Source organism: Melitaea cinxia, chromosome 13, assembly GCF_905220565.1.
Source record: "Melitaea cinxia chromosome 13, ilMelCinx1.1, whole genome shotgun sequence".
In the NCBI taxonomy this organism is placed as follows: Eukaryota; Metazoa; Arthropoda; class Insecta; order Lepidoptera; family Nymphalidae; genus Melitaea; species Melitaea cinxia.
The window spans coordinates 14,055,199-14,077,599 of NC_059406.1; the positions used below are offsets into that span (position 1 = coordinate 14,055,199).

The 22,401-nt window shown below is 32.1% G+C and overlaps 1 long non-coding RNA gene across 1 annotated transcript; it reads right to left on the bottom strand.

Moving 5' to 3' along the window:
• Window positions 1–557: 557 nt before the first annotated feature.
• On the bottom strand, window positions 558–8,028 carry LOC123659116. Its single transcript, XR_006743980.1, has 4 exons — window positions 8,019–8,028; window positions 5,832–5,835; window positions 3,919–3,998; window positions 558–592 (listed from the first exon to the last, which is right to left on the bottom strand). It is a non-coding gene; the product is annotated as an uncharacterized LOC123659116 (long non-coding RNA).
• Window positions 8,029–22,401: the final 14,373 nt, after the last annotated feature.

Here is a 22,401-nt window from a genome sequence, read left to right on the forward strand (position 1 = left end):
TCTATGTCATCGAATTCCCATGAAAAAGTGCTCATTTTGATGTAAGATTTATTAATTAAACACGTGGGTGAAAGTATCTAGAACAATATATATTAATATACCCGTTTATACCTGCCAGCTCAGTAGTTATGCCAGTAAAATAATACATAACAACGTATGCATTTTCTTATAGGCTGTCGGTAGGTATTTTTATACTTTAAACTCGTAAGTACATTATTAAATAAAAATAAATTTTTCAATTTTGAATTAAATATAATATAACCGACCGATGGCGGGATAACCACCCAACTGCTGCCGTTGAAATACACAGGCCGAAGACGGGAAGCAGCGTCTTCGGTGCGACAAAGCCAGCCCTGCGGTACCGACCGACCTGCCCAGCGTGGTGACTATAGACAAAACACATGAGTTCACGCCATTTTTGGCGTGAACTTCTAGAGGCTTATGCTCAGCAGTGGACTGCGATACGCTGAAGTGATGAATTAAATACAGCTTGGCCAGGAATTTTCAGCCAACCCTTTAAATGTAAAATAATTTTCATCCATTAAGCAGGTTCCGGGTCTTCTACTATTAAAATCATTTAGTCTTTATTGTACTTTAATATAAGTAATGCATTTAAGTAATTTCATTCATAATTAAAAAAAAAAAACGTAATAAATAAAAATAAAATAAAATAAAATTCACATTTCCCGAAGACGTCAAACAAATACATGCAATTGAATTGAAAATTTTTTTGTTGGAGTTTGCAAGTACTTAATGTGTTATTCCGAAAAAAAAACTTAGTTTTATTGTTATGGCAAATCTGTAACAGATATAACTAAATTAAATTACGTGAAATTTAATAATTTTTTAAATTAAATACGGCATAAAGAAATAAAGTTTGTTTCAGTAAGTAATTTACTATCAAACATAAGTAATAATACTACAGTATGTAAAACTTAGACGTTGTATGCCTGCAATGCAAGTCTTAAGTTCTCAAGTCATTAAAGGCAGTAATTAAAATTGTTAGCAATTAGTTCTAGTCGACAAGATCATTAGCGTTTGTCTTAATTATAATATTTGTTCTATGTGGTTCCTAAACAAGTCTGATAAATTAAATCTTATGTTATATTTACCTGACTTCAAAACAAGGACGAGGATTTCAATTCGAATTTATTTTTTTATGCATATTACCTCATAGCTTTTTACCAGGTGTAACGATTTGAATAATTCTTCTTGTATTCGCAAGCTGGTCGTTGTCATGTGGTTTCGTATAAATTTAGGCGAGGTTGATGAGTATTTTTGATTTATTGTTAATAATGCATATTTTTTGTTATTTCTTAGTAATTTATTTTTTATTTATGTAAATTTAAGTCGTTTATGTTTGTTCGAGAACAAGTACAATTATTATGTAAATATATATGTTTGACAACAGTAAAATTATTTATTCATATAAAATCAGTAAGAAACATTTTTTTTATGTATACGTCATCCGTTTTAATAAATGTGAAATTAGTACATTATTTATTTCTTGTGTTGTCAAAAAAAAATCATGATATTTTTATTTTGTTTAAAACTTACTAAGAAATAACATAATTAGTTTGTACTAAAACAATGTTAGAGCAAAAAGCATAAGGGTAATGTGAAGAGCAAGCTTTATCTAAGAAAATACATTTTCTGAGATAACTGAGTTAGAATTAACAGTAAAGCGACAACCTTATATAGCAATAATACTTTTATTAAAATAAATTAAAAGTAGCACTAGCTTACAATTATTATGATTATTATTATTAATAAATTTACTATCAAAACCAACATCTTTGATTGATTAATTGATTTAGCTTGTGATATTCCACACAGGGCATATATATATCTCTTCCTCTATGTAGGAGAAGGATCGCAGCTTAATTGACCACGCTGCGGGTTGGTGGATATATCCCTATTGGTCGATCGGATGAATAGATAAAAAAAAAGTCGTGAAAAACAAAATGTATTAACACGCTTTTTCTTTTTTTAAACAATTGGGTAGGCAAATAAGTGTACGGCTCAACTGATTATAAGCCTAACACAAAGAGCATCGCAAGCGCTTAGCCGACCCTACCCCTTATGGGGGATAAGGAGGACCTAAGAGCTCTGGTCACCTTATTCACCAACAGGAACACAATATTGCTTGAAAGCAGTATTATTTATCTGTGACCTTCTGTAAGGTCGAGGTACTTCCCCAGACGGGCCACTCCAGATTTTCAACAGGATTTCCTGCTGTGCTCTAGCTCAGTTAACAGTAACAAAAGACAGTTAAAAATTACAGTAATATTTAAATAACAAAACTACATGAATAACAGTTAATTTACAAACACTCGGAAAAAAAAAAAATTAAAAAGCTCGGAAGGACATAAGAACTGTGACAGTAAAACTGAACCGTCGACAGGGTTGACAGTTCTAATCATTTTCCTACAACACCGTCTTGTTGAGTCACACAGACCAGGTGTTTTGCTTACACAGATATGTGTGTCAGTTACTACAGTAATTTTGACAGCACCTAATTCTTTAAGTTGGTTCTGCTTGGTTCGTTTCTGTGTGCTGGGCTTGTACCAAAATTTCTACTTTTTGTACACTTCTTCAACTTACGTTTTTGCTAACCTTCTAAAGTTTATTTTCTCCTTTTTTGCGTTTTCACACTTTATTTATAAAATATTAAAAAAATGGATTGTATTAATTTATTCCAAACCACAAAAATTAAACAAATATTATCTACTTAAAAAAAAACAAATCAAAATGAATAAATGTTACACTTCATCCTAATATTACTCTATCATTCCATGTGAAACTAACACAACACTTTTTTTTAAAGTAAAGTTAGTACTGAAATCATTTTATATCTAATGATCAAATAAAAATATATTCCAACGGTATAATTTCGATCACGGAATTTCAGAGATAGCGCACGATACTTTTTTTTTTGTTAATTAAGTAAAATTCTGAAAACGGCAACCCTGTCTCTATTCTGTGCACAAAGCGCTCAGAGCTAATGTAATTGGGGTAGTTAGTAACCTAATGAAAGAGAAAAAAACTATGAGACTATAAGATTTTCCGCTGCTTCGTAAACAGTACCTATTTTAATTTATTTCAATTTGCATGTAGAATTTTTTTTATTACAACTTTTTCTTCTCATATAACTTTCAATATAATGTTAATTTTTTTTTAAATTCATATCGTCAGCTTAAGAATAACAATGTTCAAAACGCTTTGTTTGGTGTTCCCAGTATCTGACTGATAAACAAATGTTAGTGTAGTTCAGCTTGAACGTCCGGGAGACGGGAGGTGTTAAGTACGATTCAGCCTGTAACATTCCACCGCTGAGCACTGGCCTTATTTTTGTAGAAAAAGGATTGGAGCTTTATTCATCACGCCATTTCACTGCCGGTTGGCGGACATATTTCCGACTATGAGTAACGATTGCTGTTAGGCGTATTTCAGAACAACCGGGACCGATAACTTAACGAGCTCAGCATTACGCAGTAGAGAGAAACAAAAGGACAGAGATCCATACCGGAAAGAAATATTTGTACAAACACAAATATCCATCCCGAGCGGGATCGAACCCGCAAACCGTCCGTGTTTTGAGACGCCTACACGCACCACTACACCAGAGCGGCATTAAGTGTTAGGCGTTAATTTTTATTTGTTATAATTTTACTAAGTTTCAATCACGTCGTCTTAGAAGACATAACGTCATGTGCCTATTCTACCAATTAATTTATTCGTCTAGTTATTTTTATCAGAAAAAAGTGAAGTATGACAGAACTGAAATTATGTCACATTCATCTGTGCATACTCATGTTGTGTAGTGCAGTGTAAGGCCATTTACTGTACCTACATACTTGAGTCATTTAGTAGCCATGCAGGTATACATTATAGCCATAATTATACTATATCTTATACTATTCAGAATCTGAATCTAGGAAACGGCACCGACGATTTTCATGAAATTTAGTATGCAGGGAATTTCGGGGGAGATAAATCTAGCTATGATTCATTTTTAGAAGATGTCGTTTTATCCCAGTTTTTAAACAATGAAAAAAATGGCTACAATATCGTTAGAAACTAAATAACTAAGAAGGTAGGAAGGTAACTAAGAAGGTTCTTCGGTTAAGGTCTTTCGGACTTGTCAATAAAGTTGTAATAGCTCAGGTGGGAAATCGGCTGGTCGCGATCGACCGAAAAGACCACTCTTCAAATCCTCAAATTTCCAGATCGATTATTATTTTTTCTTTTTTTTTCTAATTGCGTTCGTTATTTTTTATTTAAATAGCCAGTTCTTATTTTTTTATTCTTATGTCGGTAAAATCGAAAAATATTATTCATATTTTATCTTCATTATTTTTTAATTTTTAATTTTTTATATTGTTTATATTTTTTATTATTATCGGTAAAATCGAAAAATATTATTCATATTTTATAAATATGTAATTCGTATTTAAATATGATTTCCAAAAAACATGATTTACTAAAAATACCGAGCTAAGCTCACCCATGTACTGTATCTATTATGTACTAAATACACCTACTACTGTCCCCAGCTTGACCGTTGTCCGTGACCTTTTTTACTTTTTTTTTTAAATTTTTACTTATTTTAGGTAAGTGCTTATTAATCCCTCGTACAGATGCCGTAGTCCCTTGGCGCCTATTAAGTCTCATACGATGTGCTTGGGCACGGATTTAGGACACAATTTTAATTGGTAGCTAATTTATCTCGCCTTACTTTAAATAAAAAAGGGATAATTACTTTTGTGAAATTTAGTTTAACGACTATCAGACTAGTTTTGCCCGCGGTTTTGTCCGCATATAAGTTTTACTTCACTTGGTGATTATATAAATGGTTGAGGGTGTATGATTCAACATTTTATTCTTCAGGATTCAAAATAATATATATTTTTTATAAATTATTAACTTTTTGGGACACCATTAACGTCTCAAAAACCATTATTTCTTGACATTGAAATGTTTTATTGAGACATTTAGTAATTGTAAAAAAATGTATCCTGATTTATGATTTATGATTTTTGATCTCTTAAAATGAATGAAATTAAAGTTATATTCATACTTACATATATATTTTTTTATTATAAAATTCTGACAAAAAAACAAGCGATTTATCTTGACAGATACAAGTATATTCACAAGTATATTATTCACAAGAAAAATATTTGTAAATAATTTTTATATAAAACCTTTTCGCACCTTAGTAAAATTTGAACAGAAATAATATTAATATATAACATATATAATGTAGATGAAACAATATGGAAAGCTTGTACAAGCTAAGCTTTTAAATATTAAAAAAAGTTATATCAATGCCATGTGCCATGTATTGTAGTCGCAGTGTTCAATAACACACTTATAAAGTTTGTATTTATCAGTTTCCAACGTTAATACGTCAACGTCCAATAGACTATTAGAACTAAAAAACTGCAGCTGTAGATTTTACAGGTTACGAATAGCATTGCCTGAGAGACAAATTTGTACATCATAGTTAAATGAAAAAAATACATCTGCTTCATATATATTTTGATACCTTTACGTGTCAAATAACTATCTGAAACTTTATCTACAATAATGTAAGACAAGACGACAATTGAAGCAATGTGTTGCATTAATATTAGTATATATTATTTATTGCACATATAAAATATGTGGCTAATTACATTTTTTTAAAAGGAATTCGGTAAGGGTGCACTTATATAATATGAAAAAAATGTCTACCCATGGCGGTGACAGATTCCATTAGCTCGCAGTCGTGCAAGAAGTAAAACTACTTTGGCAAACTAAATTTTAAGTGTCGTTTATATTTGTACAAATCTAAAATTTTAGATTTCCATTCCTGCGCAATCTAGTTAGTTTGAAATGTAATACTATCGATATTAATGTAACAACCTTTGTAGTTTCTATAGTACACGCTAGGTGGCTCTGTTGTTCGACAAAAGCGTTGCACATCTTTGTGACGCTAATAATATATAAATATTATTATTATTGCGTTTCATCCGTAAAAATTATACCCTCATGAGCGTAAAGAAGTTTCACTTCAAAAAGAATAATAATAATAATGCAAAAAACTACAAAAACTTATTGATAAAATAGGCCAATATTTACGAACATTTTTACACTTATAAATAATTCTAATTAACGAGTATATTTAATTAAATGTTATTAATCAGTAAAATGCTAAATAAGGTTCACGAATAATCCAATAAACATTAAAGTTTCATTCGTGACGCAAGGCGGAGAAATAAAATTAACGAAATAAATCAAATGCAAGAATAATGGTATCAACTTTACACACTGGGTAGGGTTGGCGCGAGCTACACATGTTTTATAATATTTTATCCTGTTGCGATCGCTTTATATATATACACACACACACACACACACACACATATATATATATATATATATATATATATATATATATAGTTCAAATCAAAAACAACTTTATTCAAATATGTAAGATTTATTTTTATGTTACCCACACATTTGGGAATTCCAAACCATTTTTAACATCATATCAAAAATCGACTGTTCCAGGGTGATCGTACCTGAATCTCTGACTGACCGTGTCGATGCTTTAGCCAATTAAGCTATGGAACGAAATTTTTGATATCAAGATGATTTTATATTCGGTTCTAAGCGACCGCGGCGCCATCTATAGTGAGTTCTTTGTAGAACTCTTACAATTCAAAGTTTCACATTACAATGAAAATCTTTTGACAGGAGACGACACCATGTTATTTTTAATTCGTACGATTTATTTGTATTACCCACATATTAGGGAATTCTAAACAATTTTTAACAAACGCTTACATTAGAGATAATGTTATTTACAGACTCTTTCCAGTAATAAACTTATTTTTAGAAAAAATTTCCAAATGTCATTTCTACATTTAACTGACAGCATATACATATATATTTAAGACCTTAGACCTTTAGTTCCCCTACGGGATGTTTATATATTTTTATATGGATAAAAGACCCTTTATAAAATTACACGTCAAGCTCACTAGATGACTCCAGTGTCATTTCGATATTCTGCGGTCATCGCCATATTGATTGTAGAAAAACGTTTCATAGTGATATGTGGTGGGGTTTTACACTAAAATAATCACGTGTATTTTTTGGGCAAAGTTTATTGAAATTTTCAGACTATTATCTTTAAATATAGGTACAATCTGATTAAACTTTGATAAATTTCTAGACAGCCATTAAGAATAGAGGGTGTTAGTTGGTTCTTTATTTGGTTTAGTAATTGCGCGTTCAACTCGCTCAAAATGTCTATTATTATAAATAGACGCGATATTTCAATATAGCCCTGTTCCTCCTTGTTATATTTCAGGACGTTTTTCTGAATCTAGTATTATTTAGCTGTGATGCTCTGTAAGTTCGAGGATTTTTCCCAATCAGGCTGCTCGAGATTTTGAGTAGGATATTTCCTGCTATGTTCCACCTCAGGTAAAGAATATAATTTTTAGTCTGTATCATAGATTTCAAGACAAATCAAAGTGACGTAATCATATAACAATAATATCTAAGTATGCTGATTTTATTTGCTTTATTATTAAAATTAAATAAAACGAAAATGTAAGATATGAAATATATAGAAATGTAGCGACTCCATTTACAAATTATTTCCTTCGTCACGAAGATGTATACAAACATGAAGGCAAAGAAGCGTACGGCCCTACTTATAATAACGTTTACCAAAAATACGCTGTGCTGTAATGTTATCAATGTTAAAACCTAGGTTTGAAATGTTACCAATAAATTTCATTTTAACAACCGCTTTGGTGAAGTGGTTCATATGCCTAAAATATATATACATAAACATCTGATAGCAACTGCTACTCATATTAGGAATAAATATAATGTAACTTTATAATCTCTAATGTAACTTTGAATTCTGAGCAACTCGTGGCGAACTAATGAAAAGTAAAAATTGTAGAATTCTTGGGAGGAAAATCGCTTCTCCTTAATACAGATAGCTCAGCTACCTAGCTAGGAGAAGTAGAGATCATAATAGTAATTACTTTCAATTACACCTAGAAACTGATTGTTCCTTTTTTGTTACTTGTTACTTGAATATGTTGTGTAAATACGGAAATAAATGAATAAATAAATAAATTAAAATTAAAAAAATACAATAATAAAAATTCACAGTTGAAACAGTTGAAATCTAATCGCCAACCAGCAGCGGATTAGCGTGGTGGATTAAGCTCCAAACCTTCTCCTACATAGAGAAAGAGGCCAATGCCTAGCAGTGTGGTGTTATACTGATAAACTAAATCGTAATCGTAAATTTTATTAATTTTGGCATTGAATATGGCTTTTTATAAGCAAATCTAAAACTTGACAACCCTAGCTGTGTATTACGACTTTGAATAAAACATTCCGTGGGACCTCGTCGGCTCTACACTTTCGTTTCACTTTTAAACACGCCTTAACAATCTTATTACTATAGACATAGCGTTCAATATTCTCTGTTTAGCATTAAAATTAATTTGGTGTATTACGATAAAAGGCAACACCTGTACGTGCATACTGAGTCTTATTACGTTAGCTTAAAGTCGATTATTGTTTATTATATGCAAAATGTTGGTTTTAATAACAGCTGACCAAGTCTGGAAGTAATGTTCTTTTTGAATATTTGAAAGGACGTGAGAGCTTATTTCCGGTAACAAGGTGTGAGAGGGTTAGTTGATCCGGTGGCGAACCGCAATGGGAAATACTTTACTTTAGAGGAAGATAGATGAATTATATTCTAGGATTAGTTCATTGAACTTTGTTTCGTTTCATTATTGTTTGTCTCTCTATTCGTTTTTCAAATAGGCAAGTATGATTTGCTATGAAGTCGTTTTTAAGGATGCTTTGTAACACTAAAGATTGTGTATATTCCCAAAGTATTAAAATTACTATTTTCTGAGAACTTTTCAAATTTTTTCTTTTCTTTGGGAGAGCATAGATCAGAAATAAAGTAAATTGAATTGTGATAATTAGTAATCGCGTTATAAAATTGTTTTTTAGAAATTATTTATTATTATTAGAGTTTCATGCCTGCAAGTAAGTCTATATGTCTATATATATATAGATATATATATATAGACATACTTGCTTACTAAAAGCGAAAGGTCACTTATCACGAAATCTCCAAAATTATTACACCTACAAACTTATATACGTGTTCATATATATTATGTTAAAGTACACATCTATGCCATTGTATTCTTAATCATGTCCTTTTTCTAAAGGTTGTCTGGAAGAGATCGCTCTTTAGCGATAAGACCGCCTTTTGTACACATTTTTTATTTGTTTTTTTTTCTTGCATATTTTATGTTAAATGTACTGTTTCTGATTGTACAATAAAGTATATTTGTATTGTATTATTTAAAAGGTTGTACAGTCAATTGATTCCGTTCGTCTTTATTGTGGTTTCCTAATTTTCGTTTCCGATGTTTTCGATTGAATCAATAAAGTAACGGAATATTTTGCATGACTCCAAGGAAGCTGTGTTTTATTTAAAAATATTGCCTTTAAGTATACTTGAAGAATAATTAAGTATACTTTGAATTTAATAATGTTAATATCTGATATTATTACCTTAATACAGCGATTGCATAACTATAACGTTAAAATACTAATTAAATTTGACTAGTTCGACTTTAACAATCATAAAATCGTTTTATATATAGGTAAGTTATTCAGTTGCCGCGTTGGCGCAACGGTCACAGCCATGGATTGTACCTGTTGCGCTGGCGGTTGCGAGTTCGAACCCCGCACATGACAAACATTTGTATTGGCTATACAGATGTTTGCCGTGGTCTGGGTGTTTGTGCAGTCCTTGTGGGTCTCCCCCCTTGCCTCAGAGAGCACGTTAAGCCGTCGATCCCGTTTGTTATCATGTACACCTGACAGCGATCGTTACTCATAGTAGGGAATATATCCGCCAACCCGCATTGGAGCAGCGTGGTGGATTAAGCTCTGATCCTTCTCCCATATGGGTAAAGAGGCCTATGCCTAGTAGTGGGATATTACAGGCTGAAGCGTAAGTTATTCAGTAATCCACAACTAAGTAGAGTGGACAATTAATACTGTTAATTCTTTTGCTATATAAAAAGTAGTATAAGTGGTATCTTTAAAATTGTTTTTGGATCTGATCTGGTGTATTCTACTGCTGAGAACGAAAAAGTTTCTTTCGATGTGTCGATAGAAGTAGTGATCGTAACCAGTTTTTAACCGACTTCAAAAAAGGAGGAGGTTACTCAATTCGACTGTATATATATATATTTTATGTATGTTCGAGGATAACTTCGTCGTTTATAAGTCGATTTTGATAAACCTTTTTTTTTGTTGGACAGGAGAAATTCTTAGTGGTACCATGATAAGGAAACCAGGATCTGATCATGGAATCCCAGAGAAATCGAGGGAAACCCTCAAAAATCCGCATAACTTTTTACTAGGTGTACCGATTTTGATATTTTTAATTTAATCGAAAGCCGATGTTTATCATGTGGTCACATTTAAATTTCCTCGAGATCTGATTACAACTTTTGAAGTAACGAAAGTTTTTTTTTTCGTTTGCCAGCAAACACCATTATTAATTGCAACGTTGGTAATATTTTGATTTACTCACATACTACTAAATTAATTTCATGGAATTAGTATTACATGTAATTTACTAATTACGTATAAATCTTTTAGTTTAGATAGACTTAATATCAAATAATTTCTTCGCTACGCTAGTCCTAAATTCAAAATAAATAAGTCAATAAACAGTCGGTAATGTATTAAACGCGCGAAAACAACATACTAATAAATTAAGTGAATTAAAAATGGATGAAATGAACTTTAACGAAAAAGTAAGGATAAATCCTTAATCCATACTAACGTTTAATTAGAGTTGGAAACAAGTTCGCAGTTAGTTTCGAAGAAAATGAAGTTATTGCAATGCAAGGAGAGAGCCGATTAGTTACCAACTTATTGAAAAGACTGTCGTATTTGTAAGTCAAAGACCGGACTGCTTGTTCTACTAATTATGAGACCTACCTATACCTACCTACAAAAGAGAACCAAATTTCAAATTAATATATTAGCGTTTTAGTTTTAGCGCACCTGACTAGTGATGGTTTTTAGAAAAGAAAATAAATAGTCGAAAACATAAATAAATTTAAGTAGTTTCTGGTTAAAAGTAGTATTAGTTTATGGACATTAATAAACTACATTCAAGTAGTTAATTTAAGCTGAAATTTTAGTTAAAAACGTAGTATTTTTTTTTTTGTTGACACGATTTACGCTGTAATATCATTAATTTTTCAGGGTAAGGTAAAGTGAATTTGTCCACGAGGCTTCCTTTGATTACATCTATACTTTTTAAAAAGTAAATCAAATCTCCATTTTACAATCTTTTATATTTTATGCAAATCTACCGTCGCCTCGGGAAGTAGATTTTTGTAAAAAAAATATCAAAGAATATTTATTATATGGATATTTATTAAAAAAATATATATTTGTTTTAAAGAATATTATATTAATGTTTCATATTTGTTCCGAGTAAACGGTGTCTGGTACTTATTTTTTATTACGTTATATTTTAGTTTGGACGTGTTAAAAGGTTTAATAGGTGTAAAGATTAATTGTTACCTGTTTTAATGACGGTAATTCTTTACATTTTGTACTAAATTATTTTGTAAGGTATAAAGTAGAATCAGACTATAAATATTAACGCGGACGTAATATTTAATTTTGTATAAAGTAATTTAGACATAAGCAAATAATAATGTTTTTCTTTTCTTTGATTTATAACGAATTTTTCTAGCTGGTGGTCTAATCAAACTAGCTATTACTAGGATCTTTTAAATGTAACCTTTGTCATCATTTTAGAACTGCCCATTAATTTGGTTAAAAGGTTTTAGATCTAATATATAAAATTCTCGTGTCACAGTTTTCGTTGCCATACTCCTCCGAAACGGCTTGACCGATTTTGATGAAATTTTTTGTGCTCATCCGGTATCTATGAGAATCGCCAACATTTATTTTTCATCCCCCTAAATGTTAGGGGTAGTCCACCCCTAAATTTTTATTTTTTATTTTTTAGACAAAATTTTTAATTTCTATTTTTTTATGATACAACATTAAAAAATACATACAGCCCTAAATTTTCAACCCTCTACCATCAACCCCTATTTTTAATAGCGTTTAGCGGCAAGACAACGATTGCCGGGTCAGCTAGTTATTATATATAACTTTTACTTCTTTTATAGTACATAAACACACCGAACTTTACAAGTCGTTCAGTCGTTCAATACAATAAATCACTACTTCAAACGTAACTTTAAAATCTTCCACAATATTATTTCGGCATTTTCTAACAAAGTAAGCGCGAACAACATGTGACACTCGCTAGCTTGACAGTCAGAACCGACGACACTAAAGGCACTCAGGGCTCACAAAAATCGTACGGACTTGAATTTTTCTCTTCGCTTAGTGAATACATGTGTTGTCGTGAATAATTTATAACAATTCTTTTTAACCTATCCCTTATCAGAATTTGAGATTTTGGTATTAGAAATCTTTGAAAGAGTACTCGTTTGTCGTATTTATGTGTTATACTAGACCTACAAACCTCTACATTAGGTTTGCGCCAACGCAGCTAAAGCTCAGGCGTAGGGTTGCTTTTCATTTAGGTTTCTTTTGATTTATTTTAGTTTGAAAAGTGTTTGAGGTTTATCTAGGTAGGTAATAACTTTTAATAGTACATAAAATCAGTCCTTGTGGGTCTCCCCACCGTGCCTCGGAGAGCACGTTGAATCGTCGGTCCCGGTTTCTATCATGTACATCTGATAGCGATCGTTACTCATAGTAGGAAATATATCCGCCAACCCGCATTGGAGCAGCGTGGTGGATTAAGCTCTGATCCTTCTCCTACATGGGGAAAGAGGCCTATGCCCAGTAGTGGGATAGTACAGGCTGAAGCGTAAGTACATAAAATCGAACATAAAAATGACGTACTTATTTGAAAAGTCAAAATGTTTCAGAGAATATCCTCGGAAAGGACTCCAATTATTTAGAATATTTTAATATTTTTTATCTGGCTTCTGTAACTTAGATACATGGCGATGTCTTTAATTCTCATATAGGGATTACAATCCCGCAGCTTTTCAATCCCGCGGAATGAAACGCGGGATTGCATCTCGTGGGATGCGGCACTGTTAAAATAATTATTGTAACATTGTATGTGTTTAGATTAAATTGTATATCTAGACCATCTACATAAATATATACCATTTCCTCTGCCCAAAGGTTGCCTGGAAGAGAATTCATTAGCGATAAGGCCGCCTTTTGTACTTATTTCCTGTTTTTTTATATATTACAAGTAGACAAAGTTTTAGGCCAATCGAGTAATTACCTGTCAATTAGAAATTCTTACAACTTAGTAACAGATTTATCACAGATTTAACCTCTCTTCGTACGACACAAGTTAAAATTCATTTCCGCTTAGTGCTTTTTAACCCTTGATATACCCGGTGACTTCATACATACACAATTTACCTGGTGGAGTCCCCTGGACTCCCGGAAAAAAAATCGTAATTTTAACATGAAATAAATACTTTTTTAAATAAAAATGCTTCTTATATTTCTTTATTATATATTTGATTTAACAATGGCATAAGTTTTTACTTAAAATTATACAATCACAGCCTTTAATTAAGGAACTTCTAGAATATGGCACTTTTTGTAATAAAATTACGAGACCTAACTTCTAGTCTCAACATTTCAAAAACAAAACAATTTTTCAAAGTAAATTTTTAAGAAATATAACAAAAACATAATCAATTTTTATAAAAAGAAAAAAAAAGAACATGGTCCGAACAAAAAAAAAAAAAACGTGCAAGACCTTTTAGTCACGGTTGGTGACACAGTCATTGCATGTTTTTTTTTGTACAGCTAAGGCACACAGGCTCAGTACAGCTATGCAAATATATGCAGTTTTCCTTTTTAGACGCGGTGGAGATAGGTGACAATACTTTCTCTCATTTCGGGGCAGTTTATGCTCATTATTGCTCTCTACAGGTAAGTGGAGTGGAGTTGGAGTGCCTGTTATCTCCGAAATGATAGCGCGTAACTGCCGAGGAAGTTTGGTATTATATTATATAATCTACTTTTTAGATTGCTTTCATTGAGTTTGGTTGCAATATCTTTGATGAAATCGAGACGAGATAAATATGGTGCTGCGATTGATGTACTCCGTAACATAGTTGTGGTCTGAGAGCTCGAAGTCATCCTCGGATTCAGACACCACCTTGTTAGGTTCTAGTCTCCTAGGCTGGTTCAACGCTATATTTTGTTGATCCTCACCATCGCCACCCGTGTCGCTGTCTCTTACTTGTGTGAGCCAGTTGTTTATTACAGACTCAGCACCATCGTCAAATACGTTTATCGTACTATGACACCATTATATCATCTGAAAAAAAAAACAGTAAGAATACCGTAAATAGGCTAAAACAATAATAAATAAATATAAGATAGATATGTATATAGGTACTAGATAATAGATATAATACTTATATAACTTTTTTGTTGTAAATATATACTTATAATACATAGTAAATACCCAGACAAACACAAACATTAATGTTCATCACAGTAACATTAATACCCCGGTGGAGTCCCACGGACTCCACTAGCGTGATTACTTACCGATCGGAGTCACGTACATCGACATCCACTCTCCCCCGCGTTTGGTGCGTCACTGTGTGAAGGTACTGGAACGCACAATATCTAAATCCAAAAACTAACGGTTTTATGAGCGCGTAAAGTTTTCAATGGAGTCCCAGGGACCTACCGGGTAAATTAAGGGTTAATCGACTTCAAAAAAGGAGGAGGTTACTCAATTTGACCGTATATATATATTTTATGTATGTTCGAGGATGACTTCGTCGTTTATGAACCAATTTTGATTATCCTTTTTTTGTTGGAAAGAAGATATCCCAAGTGTAGTACCATGGTAACGAAACCACGATCTGATGCTGAAATCCCAGAGAAATCAAAGGAAACCCTCGAAAATCGTAGTGACGACTAGTGCGTTTGTTAGTTTTTTTCGTCTACCTACGTTGTATTGCTTATCGATGTAACTGAAGGCGATTTTTTTTCATTTGCGAGCAAACACAATTATTATTATTTCAATGTTCTAATTTTGTGATTTTTGATCATGTTTTTAAGCCATAATTTTTGATATTATTTAATAGTTTTAAATATATACACTATTCATATTTTAAAATTTTGTCTAAAATCACAAAAAAACGAAGGCTAGATCAAATCTAAATTAAGAATTACGACATTTTAAAAATTACATATAACAAAATTTGTATCCACATACAATAAAAAAGTAATTCGAACAAATTAAAAAGCAACAATCGTTTAATAATTATATTGAATTGTTCATTGAACATTTGAACCGTTATCACTATTCAAAACCGTATATCTATTTGAAATGTATGCAATTTGCCTGAACAGTTGATTTATTGTATCTACCTATAATTTTGAACGGTTTGCTGGTTCAGTTCGAAATTTATTAGCAAACTAGATGGAAAATTTATGATAAGAAATAATTAATGTATATTTATTTAATCAATTAGTACTATATTTGCATTTGCTCGATATTAACAATACTTTTGTGATATATTGACGATTTTTTTTAAATTTCATAGCTTGTTTGTGCAGCCAATATACATTTCGAATGAGGACTATCTACAACATGCAAATACGCAATTTTTTAGAAATACTAGTTTGATTAAGACATTGCCGTAATTAGGGCAGTGCTAACGGTGCCTAGACACAGGGATTAACTTATGTATAGATTATTAACGTTACTTCAATAACAGTTGATGTAAAATCAAAATCAAAAATAGCTTTATTCAAATAGGCCCCAAGAGCACTTTCGAATCGTCATTTTACAAATTAAAATTTTATTGTGTTTATTAATTTTGTAAAAATGAAGCTACCACCGATTCGGAATATAGATTCTGCAGAGAAGAATCGGCAAGAAACTCCGAAGTTACACTTTTGAAAATAGTTATATAAACTGCAGAATCTACATTCCGAATCGGTGGTAGCTTCACTTTTACAAAAATAATAATTTATTTTTAAAGTTTTAATTTGTAAAATGACGATTCGAAAGTGTTCTTGGACCCTATTTGAATAAAGCTATTTTTGATTTTGATTTTGATTTTGTGTGTTAGATACTGGGTTTTGAAATAATAAAATCGTGCGCTTTTAAGACTATATTAACGCTTAAAATAATCTGTAATTACAAAAACTACGAGTATATACTATAACGGTCGGAGGAGCAGATTCTAAATCAAAATTTAAAAAAGGTATGACGACAGTTATGACGAAAGCCGCTGATTGGTTGAATTCGTATCCAGACGACTTTCAATGTTGCCAACAGACAGTGTCCAAACTGTACTAGTTTGGACACTGTCTTTTAGTAAAAAATTAAAAATATCTTGCATGAAATGAATACAAGATACATAAAGAAGAAACCCAAATAGCGCAGTTATTATTGTTATTATTGTTTCGTATGTAGTGAAATGCCAAATTCCTACTCAGCAACTATAGCCAAGCTATTTGTTTACACCTACCCGCTAAATTAAATAGCAGTTAAGGATAAGAAGAATTAGAAGTTCAGGAGGTCATGACACGTGCATAGGCCTCTTTCTCCATGTAGGAGATGAATCAGAGTTTAATCTGCCACGCTGCTCCAATAAGGGTTGGCGGATATATTCCCTACTATGAGTAACGATCGCTATCAGATGTACATGATAACAATCAGGAAAGACGTCTTAACGTACAACTGCATCGTATAACGGACAACTGTGTGTTGATCATTTTTTGATTTGGTGCTATAAGTTGCGACATTATCTGAAGTACATATAAGTACGAACCTAAGATCATGAAGTTCAGTAATTTAATTCACCTTAATTCCATAAAACATTTTACGTCAGTACTAACTCATATATTGTAGCATATATTTTTAATAGCACGTAGTTTCGTTCCTGCTGATGTATAATAGCACAGTTATGCATTAGCGTTGCTATTTACTTTTTCTAGGCGACTGATTTAATTTTTGGAATACCCTCGTATTGTATTACGTCGCGGTTCACCTTAGGGGGTAGTTGTGTCGCGACGCGCTGGGTTTGCTGTATATAAGCCTCAGGGCGAGTGTTTGCGGCCTTTTTTTGGGTTGGATTCTCTCGCCGACTTAAGATCTGGGTGCAATTTATTGTGGGTGAGTCATTGTAGTTTCTTATGGTATAAGCTTTGCTTTAGTGTAAGTTGATTTTGTGAGTTTTTGAAAAAGAAGATTAAGATTCTGTAGGATTTTTTTTTACTCTCTCTCTCTAGTAGTCTCGTGTTAGGAGTTGTGGGTGTCTCTCTGGCCCAACAAACAATTTTTTAACACGTAGCAATATCTATCCAGCTGGCGTCTTCTTTCAGGGGAAGAGTATCCCCTTATATACATATTTGTCAGTGGGCAAACACTGCTAGAATTCTTGTCACAATACTAGGTAGTACATGTTTCGTGTCATAAGTCGCATCAGCCTATACTATGCCACTGCTGGGTATAGGCCGCTTTTCCCATGTAGTCGAAGGATCAGAGCTTAATTCACCACCCTGCTCTAATGGGGATCGGTGGATATATTCCCTACTATGAGTAACGATTGCTATCAGGTGTGAGTACATGATAACAACCGAGACCGATGGCTTAACGTGCTCTCCGAGGCACTGTGGGGAGATCCACAAGACCTGCACAAATACCCAGGTAACGGCAAACATCTACATGGCCAATACAAATGCTTGTCATGTGCGGGGATCGATCCCGCAACCGCCAGAACAACAGCCACAAATCAGTGCTGTGACCGTTGCGCCAACGCGTCGTTATAATATCATAATTATCTGTAAATAATTATTTTTGATGACTTGCGTTTCATGATGTATTAAAAATGTATTTATCATGCTACAAATACTTATTTTATTTAAAATAAATATAAGTAAAATAATTTCTAATGTTTCCTACAAAGTTAACTAATATAGGTTTTCAAATTAAATTATCGCAATGTCTCACCCATATAATTAAAATACCCTCTTAATAATAAAGTTGGCAATATTAACGTAAGCCCATAAGCCACTATATCAATTCACCTGAACCCTTTAACTTTGGTGAGCTTAATATATTTGAATTAAGTACATACTATAGTAATAATTATTCCGCTTTTAAAGTTTAAATGTTATGTTATACGTTCGTGAAAATTCTCATTCAAGTCTTAGAGAAAAAAACCCTCTTTTCCAAAATAAACTGATACCTCAGATCCCCATAGCGTAATAGAGGCGGCTTGTGACATTTTTTGATAGGGGTTCATAAAAAATAAACGAAAAACTAGATCTTATCATTTATTTCATTTGTATAATAAATCCATTCCGTCCATGCGGATTCACCACCACTGCAGGCGCCAGTTCCAAACACCAGACACGGAAAACAAAATCATTTATTGCTTTCTTCATATCCACACAAGCAAAATTGTTCATATTTAAAAAAACGCGTAAAAAATTTAATTTTCATACTACATTTTTAGCCAACTTCCAAAAAAGGAGGAGGTTCTCAATTCAACTATATTTTTTTTATGTATGTTACTTCAGAACTTTAGACTAGGTGGACCGATTGCGACGAAATCTTTTTTAATCGAAAGGTGGTGTGTGTTGTTTGGTCCCATTTAAATTTGTTTGAGATCTAACAACTACTTTTCGAGTTATATCTAATAATGCGTTTTTACTTGACGCTTTTTTCGTCGACCTAAGTTGTATTATACCGCATAACTTTTTATTGGATGTATTGATTTTGATAATTCTTTTTTTTTTTGTTGGAAAGGAGATATTCCTAGTTATGTACCATGATAAGGAAACCGCATAACTTTTTATTGGGTGTACCGATTTTGATGATTTTTAATTTAATCGAAAGTCGATGTTTATCATGTGGTCACATTTAAATTTCATCGAGATCTAATTACAACTTTTGGAGTAATCCTTGATAATGCGTATTTACTTGATTATTTTTTCGTCTACCTACGTTGTATTACTTGTCGATGTAATTGAAGTCGATTTTTTTTGTTTTTATCAGCTAAGTATGACTTCAGTTAAAGGCGCGTTTTGAGTATTTTCACGCTGTATATTAAAAGAATTATAGAAGTATTGTTCTATTTTAGCAAAAAATGTATTTAAAAGAAAAACTGCAAAATAGCTGACGAAGCCGAGACGTTTGTTTGTAGGTATATATAAAACGGCAACAGCGCATAGGCAATATATATTAGTTTTAATAATTAAAGATGGTCATACACATAGTCATTCGTAGCGAGACCGTTTTACGTCCTTGTTTCATTTATTAAATCACTGGGTTTCAGCCTGATAGCCCACTTTAGTTTATTACTATAGATGTCACTAGTTGTACACTGACTTCAATTCAGTGGGTTATTTTTATGCTGTTTCTAAAATGACAAATAGACAGACATGAGATTACGTGTCTTTTCCTGTTTTACGAGATATCGCAAAAATCATCCGTGCTATTTTTGCAAATGTGAAAGTGAATGCAATGTATGAATGAAAATAAAATAGAAATTCGTTAAAAATTAAAGATAGGAGTTAAAAACTATATTTTGTCCTATGAAATATTTAAATACACTACAAAAATAATTTTATTATGCAAATAGTAGTAATTTATACATACTTACATATATTAGAAAGTTGTGTTAACCGCCTTCCATCTTCCGAGTTCATTATCAGATCCTGGATAATATCAAATAACCATTGCCAAAACAAATTAAAGGACTGCTGGCTATATGGGATTTCATCCCAGTCTATGGGATCTATCCAACATTTTGTAACTTTTGATTACCATTTTCCTCAATCGTCAGTTGAAGTTTATCTCAATAATTGCATTTTTATTCACTAACACGTAATGGAGCACGTGGAAAATGAAGACATAACTTATTCTCCAAATAGATGAAGAGGCTTTTGCCCAGCAGTATCAGATTTACAGGTAGCAGTTCAATAGAGACTTGGAATCTATGTAAATTTGCCTCGATTTATCTTATCTAAATGTAAATGCATGCTAAAATTTCAACTCAATCAGAAACCGATAAGTGGTAATAACGAACAGTGTGACGTATCGATATAGCCATGAATAAATTTTTATAATTACAGACTAATTTGAATACAAAAAATTAATTACCAGATTGTTATATAAGTAAAAATGTAATAATGATTTATTATAATAAATATACATAATTATAGTATAATAAGCCGAGTTGGCACAACGGTCACAGCCATGGATTGTGCCGGTTGCGCTGGCGGTTGCGGGTTCGATCCCCGCACACGACAAACATTTGTATTGGCCATACAGGTGTTTGCCGTGGTCTGGGTGTTTGTGCGCTCCCCACCGTGCCTCAGAGAGCACGTTAAGCCGTCGGTCCCGGTTGTTATCATATACACATGATAGCGATCGTTACTCACAGTAGGGAATATATCCGCCAACCCGTATTGGAGCAGCATTGTGGATTAAGTTCTGATCCTTCTCCTACATGGGGAAAGAGGACTATGCCCAGTAGTGGGATATAACAGACTGAAGCGAATCATAATATAATGTAATAATACAAAATTATAAGCAATTGTTATAATTATTATTTCACTTCAATTGTTTTATTTTTTTTTTTTCAATTAATACCTACATATTAAATGAACGACGAATGATATTTTGCATCAAAAAATCGTCAAAAAACTTCTGCCTTGGCAAAAGAAAAACAAAGGTTTAGGACATAAAATAATGTATACACTATGCTCGACCATATTTCGGTTAATTCGACCAAAAATTGAGTAAAAACAGTCTTTAACGTTCATGACCAGACCGACTTCTAATTAAATCAGTTAGAGGAACTGTGAAGAGTGCCTAGTGTATAGTTTTATTGACGCTGAAAAATTGTAATTCGGACGAGTTACTTGCACAGTTTTAAATACTTTCCCTGATAGAAAAAAAATATTTTAATTATATTAGTAAAAATATAGAAATAAAATAATCCCTGTGCGATTACAATTAATATTGAATGTGTATAAATAAGAGTTTACCTCAAACAGAAACTTAGCAACTCACATGCGATTACAATAAATATTAAAGATATAGTATCGTAGTGTTTTAGCAACTGGCTGAAGCACTAGTGGTCAGTAGTCTCATCACTAATGTTTATATAAATTATATCGATGCTTGTCGTAGTCTGGGCAATTATGCTTATGTGTTATGAGTTTTCGAACTTCCGATCAATTTACACCATAGTAGGGGTCGTGGAGTGAGATATGTTACGACGTTGACGAAACAAGCACTAATATTAATTTCAGGAATTTTATCCACGATTCACATAATTCGTTAAAATATTGTTTTACATTACATAATTAATAAAAAAAATATTGTTCTTAAATAGGTTTAATGAAACTTAACAACAATTTTTAATTTTATCAGACCTGTGGTAACAGAAATTTTGTGATAGATCACTGAAAATAGATTCTGAAATTACATTCGCCCATAACTTAAAACCACTAATTAAAATATTAAATGTTGGTTTGTTTTCTTAAAATTTGTATGAGATCTTTATTATGTACTTTAGAAACATTTTTGTTAAGTTTACGCTTTACTTCGACCTTGTCCTTACTCTTAGAGTACTTTAATTGAAGCATTATTTCCGTGCAAAGCAATGTAATGACATCCTACGGCACTATATCTCTTAAATATTCATAATTTCATTATATATTATATATAATGGTCTTCATTGAAAAAATACTAAAATTGTATCATAAAAATTGGGAACATTCTCTGTAATTAAGAAGATCCTTAAAAATAATAATATTTTCGCTTCCATAAAAAATCATGCTTTATAAAAGAACATAAAATATGAAAAAAGTGAAAAATATGAAACGCTATAAAAGATTATCGAAAAACTTGATCTCTATTATCTTCACACAAACCTAATCTGCAAAAACTATTTCATAAAAACTTAACATGAGGGTACATAATACATACGCGTTTTTACTCCAAGCCTCCCCAATCTGGTCTCCAATCTGTATCAATCTTATCTGCCGTTAAATTGTCACATAAAACTTGTGAACACCTCCATAGAGGTTTTTCACTATCGTCGTCTCGGTATATTGACGAAATGTACTATACCATAGTATGACTTTATATACTTGTCTTTACACAGAAATAAGAATAGATTGGTATAAATATTCTTGAGTTATGCAATATGTGTTGTCATGAAGTTATGATCAAGAGAATTCATAATGGTT